Consider the following 16,223-nt stretch of genomic DNA (forward strand, 5'->3'; position numbering starts at 1 on the left):
CAGACAACAACACAGAGTTACACATGGAGTAAACAATAAACAAGTCAATAATATAGTAGGGGAAAAAAAAGAAAAAAAAAAGAGAATCTATATACAGTGTGTGCAAAAGGCATGAGGAGGTAGGCAATAAATAGGCCATAGGAGCGAATAATTACAATTTAGCAGATTAACACTGGGGTGATAAATCATCAGATGATCATGTGCAAATAGAGATACTGGTGTGCAAAAGAGCAGAAAAGTAAATAAATGAAAACAGTATGGGGGTGAGGTAGGTAAATTGGGTGGGCTATATACCGATGAACTATGTACAGCTGCAGCGATCGGTTAGCTGCTCAGATAGCAGATGTTTAAAGTTGTTGAGGGAGATAAAAGTCTCCAACTTCAGAGATTTTTGCAATTCGTTCCAGTCGCAGGCAGCAGAGAACTGGAAGGAAAGGCGGCCAAATGAGGTTTTGGCTTTAGGGATGATCAGTGAGATACACCTGCTGGAGCGCGTACTACGGGTGGGTGTTGCCATCGTGACCAGTAAACTGAGATAAGGCGGCACTTTACCTAGCATAGCCTTGTAGATGACCTGGAGCCAGTGGGTCTGACGACGAACATGCAGCGAGGGCCAGCCGACTAGAGCATACAGGTCGCAGTGGTGGGTGGTATAAGGTGCTTTAGTAACAAAACGGATGGCACTGTGATAAACTGCATCCAGTTTGCTGAGTAGAGTATTGGAAGCTATTTTGTAGATGACATCGCCGAAGTCGAGGATCGGTAGGATAGTCAGTTTTACTAGGGTAAGTTTGGCGGCGTGAGTGAAGGAGGCTTTTTTTTGCGAAATAGAAAGCCGACTCTCGATTTGATTTTGGATTGGAGATGTTTGATATGAGTCTGGAAGGAGAGTTTACAGTCTAGGCAGACACCTAGGTACTTATAGATGTCCACATATTCTAGGTCGGAACCATCCAGGGTGGTGATGCTAGTCGGGCGTGCGGGTGCAGGCAGCGACCGGTTGAAAAGCATGCATTTGGTTTTACTAGCGTTTAAGAGCATTTGGAGGCCACGGAAGGAGTGTTGTATGGCATTGAAGCTCGTTTGGAGGTTAGATAGCACAGTGTCCAAGGAAGGGACAGAAGTATACAGAATGGTGTCGTCTGCGTAGAGGTGGATCAGGGAATCGCCCGCAGCAAGAGCAACATCATTGATATATACAGAGAAAAGAGTCGGCCCGAGAATTGAACCCTGTGGTACCCCCATAGAGACTGCCAGAGGACCGGACAACATGCCCTCCGATTTGACACACTGAACTCTGTCTGCGAAGTAGTTGGTGAACCAGGCAAGGCAGTCATTAGAAAAACCGAGGCTACTGAGTCTGCCGATAAGAATATGGTGATTGATAGAGTCGAAAGCCTTGGCCAGGTCGATGAAGACGGCTGCACAGTACTGTCTTTTATCGATGGCGGTTATGATATCGTTTAGTACCTTGAGCGTGGCTGAGGTGCACCCGTGACTGGCTCGGAAACCGGATTGCACAGCGGAGAAGGTACGGTGGGATTCGAGATGGTCAGTGATCTGTTTGTTGACTTGGCTTTCGAAGACCTTAGATAGGCAGGGCAGGATGGATATAGGTCTGTAACAGTTTGGGTCCAGGGTGTCTCCCCCTTTGAAGAGGGGGATGACCGCGGCAGCTTTAAAATCCTTGGGGATCTCAGATGATACGAAGGAGAGGTTGAACAGGCTGGAGATAGGGGGTGCGACAATGGCGGCGGACAGTTTCAGAAATAGAGGGTCCAGATTGTCAAGCCCAGCTGATTTGTATGGGTCCAGGTTTTGCAGCTCTTTCAGAACATCTGCTATCTGGATTTGGGTAAAGGAGAAGCTGGGGAGGCTTGGGCGAGTAGCAGCGGGGGGGGGCGGAGCTGTTGGCCAAGGTTGGAGTCGCCAGGAGGAAGGCATGGCCAGCCGTTGAGAAATGTTTGTTGAAGTCTTCGATTATCACGGATTTATCGGTGGTGACCGTGTTACCTAGCCTCAGTGCAGTGGGCAGCTGGGAGGAGGTGCTCTTGTTCTCCATGGACTTTACAGTGTCCCAGAACTTTTGGGAGTTAGAGCTACAGGATGCAAATTTCTGCTTGAAAAAGCTGGCCTTTGCTTTCCTGACTGACTGCGTGTATTGGTTCCTGACTTCCCTGAACAGTTGCATATCGCGGGGACTATTCGAAGAATTTGTTGTCTCTGATTGGGAATCATACTTAGGCAGCCTTTTTCCCAGCTGTGTTTTGAAACAGTTGTTTTCTGTTTTGTGTCTGCACCTGACAGAACTGTTTTGTTTTGTTCTACTTTGTTATTTTTTTTCAATCAAACAGTGTTCAGTTTGATTAAATATTATGAACGCTTACCACGCTGCACCTTGGTCTCTTTCTACATCATACAACGAGCTTTACACTCTTCTACGCCTATGTAGATATTCTATTAAAAGTCAGCTGTTTCCAGCTACAATAGTCATTTACAACATTAACAATGTCTACACTGTATTTCTGATCAATTTGATGTTATTTTAATGGACACAATAAATGCTTTTCTTTCAAAAACAAGGACATTTCTAAGTGACCCCAAACGTTTGAACAGTAGTGTAAGTATTCATCCCACCCCATAATGACAAAGTTAAAAAAAAGTGGGACATTTTTGCAAATGTATTGAATATTAAATAATTATATTATGTCATTTACATAAGTATTCACAATCTTGAGTCAAAACTTTATAGAAGCACCTTTGGCAATGATTAAAGCTGTGAGTCTTTCTGGGTAAGTCTCTAAGAGCTTTCCACACCAGGATTGTGCAACATTTGCCTATTATTCTTTTCAAAATTCTTCAAGCTCTGTCAAATTTGTTCTTGATCATTGCTAGACAACCATTTTAAGATCTTGCCATTGATTTTCAAGTAGATTTAAGTCAAAACTAACTCAGCCACACAGAAACATGCACTCTCTTCTTGGTAAGCAACTCTACTGTATATTTGGCCTTGTGTTTTAGGTTATTGTTCTGCTGAAAGGTGAATTAATTTCCCCGTGTCTGGTGGAAAGCATACTGAACAAGGTTTTCCTCTAGGATTTTGCCTGTGCTTAGCTCCATTACATTTCTTTTTTATCCTGGAAAAACTTCCTAGTCCTTAATGATTACAAGCATACCCATAACATGATCCAGCCACCACTATGCTTGAAAATATGGAGAGTGGTACTCAGCAATGTATTGCATTGGATTCCCCCCAAATACAACATTTTGTATTCAGGGCAAAAAGTTAATTGCTTTGCCACATTTTTTGTAGTATTACTTTAGCGCCTTGTTCCAAACAGGATGCATTTTTTTGAATATTTTTATTATGTACAGGCTTCTTTCTTCTCACTCTGTCAATTAGGTTAGTATTGTCGAGTAACTACAATGTTGTTGATCCATCCTCAGGTTTCTCCTATCACTGTCACGCCCTGACCTTAGTTATCTATGTTTTCTGTATTATTTTGGTCAGGTCAGGGTGTGACGAGGGTGGGTATGCGTGTTTTTGTATTGTCTAGGGTTTTTGTATGTCTAGGCATATTGGTGGCCTGAATTGGTTCCCAATCAGAGGCAGCTGTTTATCGTTGTCTCTGATTGGGGATCCTATTTAGGTTGCCATTTTCCCTTTTGGTTTCGTGGGTTCTTGTCTATGTGTAGGTGCCTGTTCAGCACTCGTTTATATAGCTTCACAGTCATTTTGTTTAGTTTGTTTAGTGTTCATTCGTTTAATAAATAGAATGTACGCATACCATGCTGCGCCTTGGTCTCATCAATACGACGAACGTGACAATCACAGCCATTATACCCTGTCACCATCGGCCTTATGGTGAAATCCCTGAGCGGTTTCTTTCCTCTCCGGGCGCCTGTACCTTTGTAGTGACTGGGTGTATTGATACACCATCCAAAGTGAAATGAGTAACTTCACCATGCTCAAAGGGATATATTCAATATCTGCTTTTGTATTTTTTACCCATCTACCAATAGGTGCCCTTCTTTGTGAGGCATTGGAAAACCTCCCTGGTATTTGTGGTTGAATATGTGTTTGAAATTCACTGCTCGACTGAGGGACCTTACAGATTATTGTATGTGTGGGGTACAGCGATGAGGAAGTCATTATAAAGTCATGTTAAACACTATTATTGCACACAGAGTAAGTCTATGCAACTTACTAAGTGACATGTCAAGCAAATTATTACTCCTGAACATATTTAGGTTGAAGACGTATTGACTCAAGATATTTTAGCTTTTAATTTTTTTATTAATTTGTAAACAGAATTCCATTTTTACATTATGGGTTATTGTGTGTAGGCCAGTGACCAAAAAATCTAAATTTGATCCATTTTAAATTCAGGCGGTGACACAACATGTGGAAATAGTCAAGGGGTGCGAAAACTTTCTGAAGGCACTGTAAGAGTGAAGCTAAAATACAGTACATAGGAAAAAGCAGTGACAGCTTCTTTAGCATTATTTAGCTCAGAACGGCTAACAACACCCAAGCACACTGTGACATCTCTGCTAGGGTGAAGGGTGAGACCCCGGGGGTGGGGGGCAAGACAGCGGTCCTGCCCCTCTGATTTGTGGATTAGGGACACACGGGGGTCATTGGCCGGTGTGTTTTAATTAACACGGTGTCACCCTCTGTCTGCGGCCTGTCTGATGTTATTCTGGGGCGCCCAGTTCCCTTCCTCGCTCTAGTGTCTGACTGTGTGTCTTATTTATCTATAAGCCAACAAGTGAGAAAACATACAGACTTCATTGGGTTAAAGTGGTTATAAAAAGATTTGAGGTCGGTTATCGAACAAAGTGATGTCCCAAGTCAGTCTTGCACGGAAGTCTAAAGGCTACAGATAACATGTGTGTGTTTCTGTCTGTCTACTCTACACGTAGAAATGTGTTGTATCTTCTCTAAAACAGTTATGTTTACGCCCTGACCATAGTTTGCTTTGTATGTTTCTATGTTTTGTTTGGTCAGGGTGTGATCTGAGTGGGCATTCTATGTTGTATGTCTAGTTTGTCTATTTCTATGTGTTTGGCCTGATATGGTTCTCAATCAGAGGCAGGTGTTAGTCGTTGTCTCTGATTGGGAACCATATTTAGGTAGCCTGTTTTGTATTGTGGGTTGTGGGTGATTGTTCCTGTTTCTTTGTGTATGTCACCATACGGGACTGTTGCGTTTTCGGTCGTTTGTCCGTTTATTGTTTTGTAAGTTTATTCAGTGTTCTTCGTTATTAAAAGTAACGATGTATTCATATCACGCTGCGCATTAGTCCTCCGATCCTTCTTACTACTCCTCCTCAGATGAGGAGGATGACGAAAGTGACATTATGTTTACGCCCTTGACTCCTCTCCACTACCTTTTGGTTGGGACATGAGGCCAATCAATTTGGATTTCATTGTAATTCATCTGGGAGTTGGGTGTCAACTTGTCTTATTTGGATTGGGTGACCTTCCCGAAAATGAATTTGTACCGTCTCTGCCTGCTGTTCCTGGCCTCCTCCCGCCTCCCACAGGACAAACGAAGGCGCCCATGAAATATTTAGTGATTGCTTTCTTAAAAACATAGGGAGTAATTTGCAGCCCACCTAGGGTCTGGGTGTACGGGGGGGTTATAATTGAGAACATTCATACAGGGGCCTGATATTGGGCACCCGAGTGGCACAGCGGTCTAAGGCACTGTATCTCAGTGCTAGAGGCATCACTACAGAACCTGGTTCAATTCCAGGCTGTATCACAACCGGCCGTGATTGGGAGTCCCATAGGGCGGCGCACAATTGACCCCACGTCGTCCAGGTTAGTGTTTGGCCGGGGTAGGCCGTCATTGTAAATAATAATTTGTTCTTAACTGACACGACTAGTTAAATAAAGGTTAAATAAAATAAAAATATAACTGAGAACATTAATCTCCATGTAGCAGGACCTTGGAGAAAAGTTGATGGACATTCAAGTTCCTGTAGGGTCGTAGAGTTTGCTGACTTGTGTTAGTCAACACTTGCTAAAGTCCTTCATTAGGGTTAAAATCAACTGCATAAACCGTAAACCATTGATTTATTCCAAATCATGTTGATCACGTAGTCATCTATTAATGTTTCACTGCACTTATGTGGTGTTTGTGACCATACATCTTGTTTTATTTGATCAATAAACGTATGTATCTTGATTAATTATGTTGATGGTCCAGAGAAATGCTGACTGAGAGACCCACTGGTCAGGGAGAGATATAATAATCACCATCAAATAATCACCATCTCTGTCGCTTTAGCAATCCCAGAAACTAGAGACAGTGAAGTTAGAAAGTTGTTTGGCTCATAATGATCAAGTCCCTCTAGCTGTTTGCCTTGTCAAAATGCAATGGGATGTTATTTGTGCTGCCAGATTCTGGTGCCCAGTGATCATGTGTGATGGATATGAAACTTGTCTGTAGCATGTTGGCTGGAGTACATTGGTGATGTCCCCTTCCCTGAGACCTAAAGCCAACTGTCATTCATGGAGTGACAGAATAGTCTCTTACACTGTTGGCTTAGACAGTTGGCTTTGAGTAGTGTGCATTGTTGTGCAGCTGGTTGAGCCCCACTTGGAGCAGAACAGAATGCACTCAATGAATGTTGAGAGCATTTCATTTACTTACTGAATCAACATTCATGATATAATGTGGGCTAATGTGGCCAATGCACCCCTAGACTGTGTTAGCATGCTGAACTAAAGCAAAGGATTTAGCTCAGGGAGCTAACACACGTCTTCTCGTCAAGCAAGGTTACTCATCATCACATGAGCATAGTTCACCGAACCACCTCAGTGGCACTAACCATTAACCAATGTGTTGATGTATCATTGACTCTTGAGGTGCTCTAATTAAGCAATAAGGCATGAAGGGGTGTGGTATATGGTCAATATACCACGGCTACGGGCTGTTCTTATGCACGACGCAATGCAGTGTGCCTGGATACAGCCCTTAACCGTGGTATATTGGCCATATACCACAACCCCCCGAGGTGCCTTATTGCTATTATAAACTGGTTACCAATGTAATCAGAACAGTAAAAATAAATGTTTTGTCATACTCATGGTATACGGTCTGATATACCACGGCTGTCAGCCAATCAGCATTCAGGGCTCGAACCACCCAGTTTATAATGCTTATTAGAATATGAGGATGTATTTAATATTCTTTTGCTTATTGGAATGTCCTGATTTGTTGTAGGAGTGTCCATCGGCTCCCCCAGGCAAGTCTGCAATTCTAACCCTGGTAATAGCTTCCCTCATATGACATAGTTTTCGTATAAATAGGCTATCCAATTATCTCACTTTCATTGTTAAAATACAGGCAATTTGTAAATGCCAATGGACACTACAAGGTTTCAGTTTGTCATTTTCAGAGTGCATTCAGATCATCACATAGATATTTACTCTTTCTCTCTCTCTCTCTCTCTCTTCCCCCCCCCCCCCCCCCCCCCCCACCCCCCCCCCCACCCCCCCCCCCCCCACCCCCCTCTCCGGCTGCTGCTGATAGTTTATGGTCTGGTGGCTTTGACAAAACACAGTCATCTCTCTCCTGTCACTGATACCATTAGCGGCGCCTGCAAATGGCTCTCCTACCTTATTGGCACTTGTGTTAAATTTACATTCACAAACATGTCCATCAGTCTGGATAACTCAATTATGAAATGGACGCTGATCCTACATGCTTGGGTTAACAAAGCAGTACAAACACTGCATCGTGGTCCACATAACAACATTACCTTTTTATGAATAGACAGCACCATGGAGAGAGGAAGGGGAAATCAACATCATAAGACTACGGTATAATCATTTAACAGTAGCTTTGACTTCGACAAATAAACCAATATTTCCCAGGATACAACATTTCTCATAATAAATAGGCCTATCATTATTTTTTTTTCTACATAGTGTGGCTCTGGTAAAAAAAAAAAAAAACAGAGGTATTTTGTCTCACTCTGGATAAACCCGCCGTGTCTTTCCATGTAATTACTCTGGAGAAAACACAATGTCATTTGAATGATTCACTTTTGTTGAAATTATCGTCTGACTTTGAATGACACAAAGTGGGTTCAGCATGGGGCTAAAGGGCACGTCATTTCTTGCTGTTTCACCAGAGGTTGTTGGGAAATGAAAAATGAAGGAGTCAGGAAAATCAGCCAGGGACATTGGGACATTGATCCCTGAGATTGAATTTGGAGTTGAGCGGTGGGCTCTAAATGCTTTGATTGCTGGCAAAACAAGGTTTGGGACTATAGTTTAAAATGAATAATACCACTTAATGACTTAGTTCTCAAGGTGTGTGCCTAAGTGTTTGATAATAACCCTCCAAGTGAGACTGTGCAAGGCCTCACATATATTAATGGCATAGGGAGAGAATGTGTTACGGTCAAAGTAGACTGGATTTGCATTTGATCAAAAGAGAAGCGAGGAAGCCATGTCAAACACTATGCAATGCACAATTAGACATTTTTCTTTTACCTAATATTGTTGCTGGTTATTCCTACTTGCTTGCAACTATCCTTATTCTTATCATATCATAATAAGATGACATGGTATATCATAGTTCATGCTTATCATAATAAGATGCTTCATGTTCGAGTTAATTATTTACCCTATTGTTGATTTCACGCACGCGCGCGCGCACACACACACACACACACACACACATACACATACACATACACATACACATACACAGAGAGAGAGAGATAGAGAGAGAGAGAGATAATTCGAAACAGTGTTAAAAAGAAATGGGAAAACCATTCTGAGATTCTGAGAACCATTTAATGTTTACAGTCTGGACTGGGGTCTGAAGTCTGGGCCATGGTTTGAACGGTGTGGGAGGTGCCAGCTGCGTAGTCTACCGTGCTGCGACCCTTAATTGGCCGTAAGGGTCTTTCATGCAAACGAGGAGGGTGGGTCCTGAACGAGACGACAGTCGCGCGCCTGGGTAGATCTCCGCCTGCTTCAGTGTATAGTCAATGCAAACTCAACAGCGTGCGTCCTGGGAATTACGACGTTCAAGGATTGAAATAGTGATTATTTTCATACTGTTACCTCTTCGTCAATACACTTGCTGAATTTTGGACTATTTCCCTCGGAAATATCTCGAGGAATTAATTTTGGAGACAAGGTAAATTCCGTGTTGTCGCCCCTGTGCGGTATATGTTGCCTACAATCTGCATTTGCTCCCTGTGTACATTTGGTTTGGTTCAAATGTTTGAAAGTCGGTCCTCATGCGGACCATTATGTTGTATGTTCTGGGTTCTCGGTCTTTGCAAACCCACTGAACTGAATTTACGAACTAAATGTCGAAAACCTTCATCCCACGACTTTGGCATGACTGCGACTTTCTGGTTTGACAGGTCTGAGATCTCAATTAAAGAGCTGTCACACAAGGTGGCAAATTAAACACTTGAATGAGAAAAACATTGCATTTATTCTAGTGATCGTTTTGTAGCTTGCATCCTTTATTTTTATGCTACATGGTAGCCTATTTTATTAGGTTAGTATTTTCCAGGTTGTATATAGATATTTTTCTAGGGCACTTGATAACTTGCCAGATTGATGGTCACTATTGAAGTTTGTGATTATAATTTATGTCAAATTATTTCTCCAGCTACTTTAAAGGGTGCGGGATCATGGTCATAGTTGCCCATAAGGGTTCGTCGCATCATTCTACCCCAAGTCATCAATGAATATCGATGGGGCCAACTTCACAGGCTTGTCAGTGCACGATAAATAGAATTGACACAATATCGAAAGCATCAGCTGTGTAATGTTGCTTAGCCTATAAAGTCGTCAACTTGAAGTGACGTATAGGCCTACCTATCATTTTAGTGAATTGTAGACAATAATAATTCCTTATATTGAGGCTTTCAAAGCTTACCTATCGTTTTAGTGAATTGTAGCCAACAACCATTCCTTATTTTGAGGCTTTCAAAGTCGATCATATTAGTTATGAAATGCTTTGTGCAGGTTATGTAAATGATGTTGTAGTTGTATCTTTAAAAAACGATCATGTTTTTTGTATATATATATATGTATATAATCTAGTCATACGCCTACCAGTTAAAAAAAACCTAACTTGAATTTTTTTTAAATAAAAATCATGTTTAAACACACAGACGGGTGGTAACAATAATGTTATTACATATGACAACCATAGGAAAGATTTTCTGCTGAACCCCCGGTTGCCATCCGCCTATTATTTCCCCTGAAATCTCTGCCGCGGGACTCGCCTTTTGTCCTAATCCGTTTCCCTCACGGTGCTGGTTCACAATCAAAATACCGGATTTAGCGGTTTAGTACTCCGTAACGTCTGGCCATCTGCAATTGCCTGCGAAAACACAGTCCAAATTAGCACGTTTTTATGCATGTATTCAAACAATGCCTTCACGCGTAACAGATTGTATGACAATTGTTTTGGCAGATAAGGGGCAATATAATCGAATTTGCTTGCTCTCTTCAGGTGGTTAATTGACTTGCGCATTGTCTTTCCCTCAAATATTTTTAGCATCTTTTGTCTTCATGCTATTATGCCAATGCTTCAAATCCTCTGTCTTTTGTATTTGAGCATAGGCCTACATAGATATATTATGCAATTGTAACATGGAAAGACTTATTACAAGCTCAACAAAGTTCAGTGTAAATGAAGTAGACAGCAGGCTACTAAATGAATGCTCACTTACACAGAATTCTGCAGTTGGCAACCTGAAGTAGAAGAGAAATGTTTTCTTCGGACAGAGCTATCTGAAACATTTATGCACTGTTAAAATTGTATAAGATCTTCTAGCTTCAATGCACTCAGGCTACTGTAATGGACCACACTGCCCATTCTCTGGAGGAGAGCGCAATCATGTGTCAACCCCATGCTTAGCCATCATATCTCACCTAAATTTAGCCATCATATCTCTCCTCAGCCATCATATCTCTCCTCAGCCATCATATCTCACCTCTGCAGGATGCTGTGTTGGAGCCAGCAGCCTGTGCTGTGTTTGTGTGTGAATTATACAGTGACATCCCGGGGGGGGGGGGGGGGGGGGGGGGACTTAATATTTTTCATGGGACCATCCTATTTGGGCCTAATAGGAAAGGCATGTCATTAAATGGTAAACATGTGGCATGAACACAACCAGTCATGATGTTTTCATCTGATTGTCAAACAAATCACCACCTGCACAAATTCGTCCACTCCAAAATACTTCCAGCATCCGAACAGTGTACTGGGCACACGCCCATTTGATGACTAGAAAGAGACATTGGTTACAAAACACCAAGTCAAGTGACATTCTGCGATTTTCATTAGACCTACACTCATGTAGCCCGAATTAGTTGATATGTTTTTGTAAAGAGTAACGTTGAGAAACCTGAAAAGGGGCTGAAATACGGGACTGTCCCAGAATGACAAGTGCAGCCACATGGGAAATGTATTTTTTTAAACCATGTCAGAGTTGTGGGGGTGTTTGTTAATTTAGGAATAAGCTTTTATTTTTATATTTACCACTGTCACAGTAAATTGCATTATTTAGAGACCCCCCAAAGATGGACTTTTGTTGCATTTAGACTCAGGGGGTTTAGGCCCCCTATAATATGCACTGTGTGTGTGTGTGCGCGTGTCAATGAAAGCACAGTTTCATTTTTGGCATGCATGTGTGTGCATATGTATTCACTGTGTGCGTGTCACCTGCTGCATGACTGATGAAGTTACTGATGCTGTGAATAGGTGGCCTTGCTCTACTAAGATCCCTCCATCACTGCCACAGCATGTAGGTGGGCCTACCACAAATCTCTCCCTTACCAGGTCTCTACCCTACACCTCAGCACCATCACGGTAGACCTCGGGTGCTCAGGCAGTTGATTTGTAGATCAGTGAATCAGTAAACAGCTGATCTGACTGAACTGAAGCCAGTTTTCTGGCACGCGCTCTAGGTTTTGGCGACAGCCTTAATTGGCTAACTGGTAATTAGGAGTTTGGGTTCGCAACCTCAAGGGTGTCGTTAACTGGCGCCACAACAAAACCCTCAGTGTCGTTGCGTCATCGAAACACATCTCTTCTTTTTTTTTTTTTATAAAGGAAAATGGGCCTCAAAGATTTTACCTCACTTAAGAGAATTCAAGGCCTCTCTCGTGGCTCAATGGTCTAAGGCTGTGACTGGTAGACCCATGAGGCGGCGCACAATTTGGCCCAGCGTCGCACGGGTTAGGGGAGTGTTTGGCCTGCTGTGATATCCTTGTCCCATCTCGCTCTAGAGACTCCTTGTGGTGGGCCGGGCACCTGCTACTGTATCTGACTTTGGTTGCCAGTTGTACGGTGTTTCCTCAGACACATTGTTGCGGCTGGCTTCCGGGTTAAGTGAGCAGTGTGTCAAGAAGCAGTTCGCCTTGGCAAGGCCGTGTTTCGGAGGACGCATGGCTCTCGACCTTCGCTTCTCCCGAGTCCGTACAGGAGTTGCAGCGACGGGACAAGACTGTAACTACAAATTGGATATCACTAAATTGTGGAGAAAAAGGGGTAAAAAATAAAAAGAGAGAGTACGTGAGAGTTGTCTGTAGTTGGTGTTACGTCAATCCCTTTCCCCCTTAGTGAGAGTTGTCTCTTTAGCGTGTGGCTTCATTAATTTCAACATCTCTATCTCGCTGGCAATTAATAGGTTTCCAGATGGCTCGAGCTATTATACCTCTGCTTGTGTGTAATGTTTGCATCTATTTAGTGGGCTTTTGTTGACAGATAATTTAATGTAGCTGGAAATCGGTGTTGCGTATGTGGCTGTATTTCAGCACACGGATCATGCCATATTCTGTCTTCGCTAATGTTTAAACATGGCTCCGACAAAGTTTGAAAAACATCAGTACTGCATTGAATGTGTTTGCACGTACACAAAGTCTAGGCCTAATCAGCATGGAACCTCTACAGTGTTTTGTCTGCGTGGTTATAAAAGCATTAACATGCACAGTTGTATCTGCCTGCCTGAATTTCCAACACACAACTTAAACAGGCTTATCTCAGCTTGGATGTGAAACCACCCCTCTGAGTGCAGTGCCCTCTCCCCGTCCCTCTGCTGTGACTGTGGGTGACACAGTGGGAGTGGTGAGGTTACGGCTGGAGAGCCGTAGCACCATGACAGGGGAACTGGATCTAGCCAGTTGCGTTGTAAACATGGCGGTTGCCGATTTGAGATGAGTAAATTAGCAGAGCAGGATGTGGGATGTTCTCAGAGTGGGAAGCTGAGGACGCTTCTGGTGAGATTGTGTGTATGTGTTCTGTGAGTCTATGTATTTGTGTGTGAGGGTGAAAGATATAACAATGCTTGTGTTGTATTCGATTTATGGCGTGTGTAGCTTGGATGAGTAGCTAGTGTATGTGTGTGTGTGTGTGTGTGTGTATATATATATATATATATATATATATTTTTTTTTTACTAGGCAAGTCAGTTAAGAACAAATTCTTATTTACAATGACGACCTACCAGAAGGCAAAATGGCAACAACATAGCATGGCAGCAACACAACATGACAACAACTTGGTAGCAAGACAACATGGCAGCAGCACAACATGGTAGCAGCACAAAACATGGTACAAACATTATTGGGCACAGACAACTGCAAGAAGGTAGAGACAACAATACATCACGCGAAGCAGCCACAACTATTATAGTGTGGTCACTAAGAAGTGAGCATAGGCCTGTGTGATTGTCATTCCGCCTGATGTACAGTTGCTTTGTGCACACGGGTCTTTTTGGCCTAGTATCTGGATCAATCTGTTACGCCTAGTATGTTGCTCCACTCTGTAGCTCCAGAGGATCTGTAAAAGTCCCACTTCCTCTGTTTGTCATTAGTAGCCTCTCCATTCACCAGCCGAGTTGGGTTCTGCTCGCCAGCCCGTGATGCCTAAAAATGACCCCGCCATCGTAGCTTTTTTCCATTTCATCCAAAGATTGTGTCCCGTTCACTGATGGGCCTGCAGACGCAGAAGCACCCTGAGAAATGGGTTGTTTTGTCGAGGGTGTGATTTTTATTTCCTGGCTGTCTCTTTTCCAGATTTTGGCTGCTGAATTGTGTCGCCGGTAGAGAGGTCCTCAAAGGTCCATCGCTCCTAATGCCCCCAGAGGTAATGAGTGCTGAAATAGCTTTCCCCTTCAAGTGCCTCTAGTATCTGCTCCTCGTTCTTATCTTACTTCATGTTTTCTCCTCTCTTTGTCTCCTTTCCCTCTTTTCTCTAAAGATGGGGGTAAATCGATACAGTAACAGTGCATTCATACGCCTTGACTTACTCCACATTTTGTTGTGTTACAGCCTGAATTCAAAATGGATTAAATAGATGTTTTCTTACCCATCTACACACATTACCCCATAATGACAAAGTGAAAAAATGTTTTTAGTCAATTTTATTTTAGAAGAATTGCAGATCTAATTTACATAAGTATTCACACCCGAGTCAATACTTTGTAGAAGCACCTTTGGTGGCGATTTGCAGCTTTGAGTTCTCTTGGGTTGTCTTGGGTATGTTTGTTTCAGCTTTGCACATCTGGATTTGGGGATTTTCTCAAGCTCTTACATTTCATGGGTAGTGGTGGTGAACAGCAATCTTCAAGTCTTTCCACAGATTTGAAATGGGATTCAAGTATGGGCTTTGACTGGGCCACTCAAGAGATTTCACATTCTTGTTCTAAAGCCATTCCAGCATTGCTTTGGCTGTATGCTTGGGGTCATTGTCCTGTTGGAACATACAGTTGAAGTCGGAAGTTTACATACACCTTAGCCAAATACATTTAGTGTGTTTTTCACAATTCCTGACATTTAATCTTAGTAAAAATTCCCTGTCTTACGTAAGTTAGGATCACCACTTTATTTTAAGAATGTGAAATGTCAGAATAATAGTAGAGAATGATTTATTTCAACTTTTGTTTCTTTCATCACATTCCCATTGGGTCAGAAGTTTACATACACTCAATTAGTATTTGGTAGCATTGCCTTTTAAATTGTTTAACTTGGGTCAAACGTTTCGGGTAGCCTCCACAAGCTTCCCACAATAAGTTGGGTGAATTCTGTCCCATTCCTCCTGACAGAGCAGGTGTAACTGAGTCAGGTTTGTTGGCCTCCTTGCTCGCACACACTTTTTCAGTTCTGCACACATTTTCTATAGAATTGTGGTCAGGGCTTTGTGATGTTCACTCCAATACCTGAACTTTGTTGTCCTTAAGCCATTGTGCCACAACTTTGGAAGTATGCTTGGGGTCATTGTCCATTTGGAAGACCCATTTGCGACAAAGCTTTAACTTCCTGACTGATGTCTTGAGATGTTGCTTCAATATATCCACATAATTTTCCTGCCTCATGATGCCATCTATTTTGTGAAGTACACCATGTATGAAAAAAAGTACCATGTATGTAAAATGTATGTATATGTAGCAAAAAACAACATGATGATGCCACCCACGGGCTTCACAGTTGGGATGGTGTTCTTCGGCTTGCAAGCATCCCCCTTTTTCCTCCAAATGTAACGATGGTCATTATGGCCAAACAGTTATATTTTTGTTTCATCAGACCAGAGGACATTTCTCCAAAAAGTACGATCTTTGTCCCCATGTGCAGTTGCAAACCGTATTCTGGCTTTTTTATGGTGGTTTTGGAGCAGTGGCTTCTTCCTTGCTGAGCGGCCTTTCAGGTTATGTCAGGACTTGTTTTACTGTGGATATAGATACTTTTGTACCGGTTTACTCCAGCATCTTCACAAGGTCCTTTGCTGTTGTTCTGGGATTGACTTGCACTTTTCGCAACAAAGTACGTTCATCTCTAGGAGACAGAACGCACTTCCTTCCTGAGCGGTATGACGGCTGCGTGGTCCCATGGTGTTTATACTTGCGTACTATTGTTTGTACAGATGAACGTGGTACCTTCAGATGTTGTGCAGGTCTACAATTTTTTGGCTGATTTCTTTTGATTTTCCCATGATGTCTAGCCAAGAGGCACTGAGTTTGAAGGTAGGCCTTGCATCCACAGGTACACCTCCAATTGACTTAAATAATGTCAATTAGCCTATGAAATGCATCCACAGGTACACCTCCAATTGACTCAAATAAGGTCAATTAGCCTATGAGAAGCTTCTAAAGCCATGTCATAATTTTCTGGAATTTTCCAAGCTGTTTAAAGGCACAGTCAACTTAGTGTATGTAAACTTCTGACCC

General features: G+C 42.5%; 1 protein-coding gene across 3 annotated transcripts in view; it reads left to right on the forward strand.

Annotated features, from left to right (window-relative positions):
- The first annotated feature begins 8,819 nt into the window (after window positions 1–8,819).
- Window positions 8,820–16,223, forward strand: part of LOC129831192 (semaphorin-6D-like) — a 126,883-nt gene continuing 119,479 nt past the window's right edge. For 2 of the 3 annotated variants that reach the window (XM_055894301.1, XM_055894303.1), the window contains exon 1: window positions 8,820–9,169. The gene's annotated coding sequence lies outside the window, so the exon portion shown is untranslated. Of the gene's footprint in view, window positions 9,170–14,076; window positions 14,147–16,223 lie in introns of all 3 variants that reach the window. The other variant, XM_055894302.1, reaches the window with a different exon arrangement.

Source organism: Salvelinus fontinalis, chromosome 32 (genome assembly GCF_029448725.1).
Source record: "Salvelinus fontinalis isolate EN_2023a chromosome 32, ASM2944872v1, whole genome shotgun sequence".
Lineage (NCBI taxonomy): Eukaryota > Metazoa > Chordata > Actinopteri > Salmoniformes > Salmonidae > Salvelinus > Salvelinus fontinalis.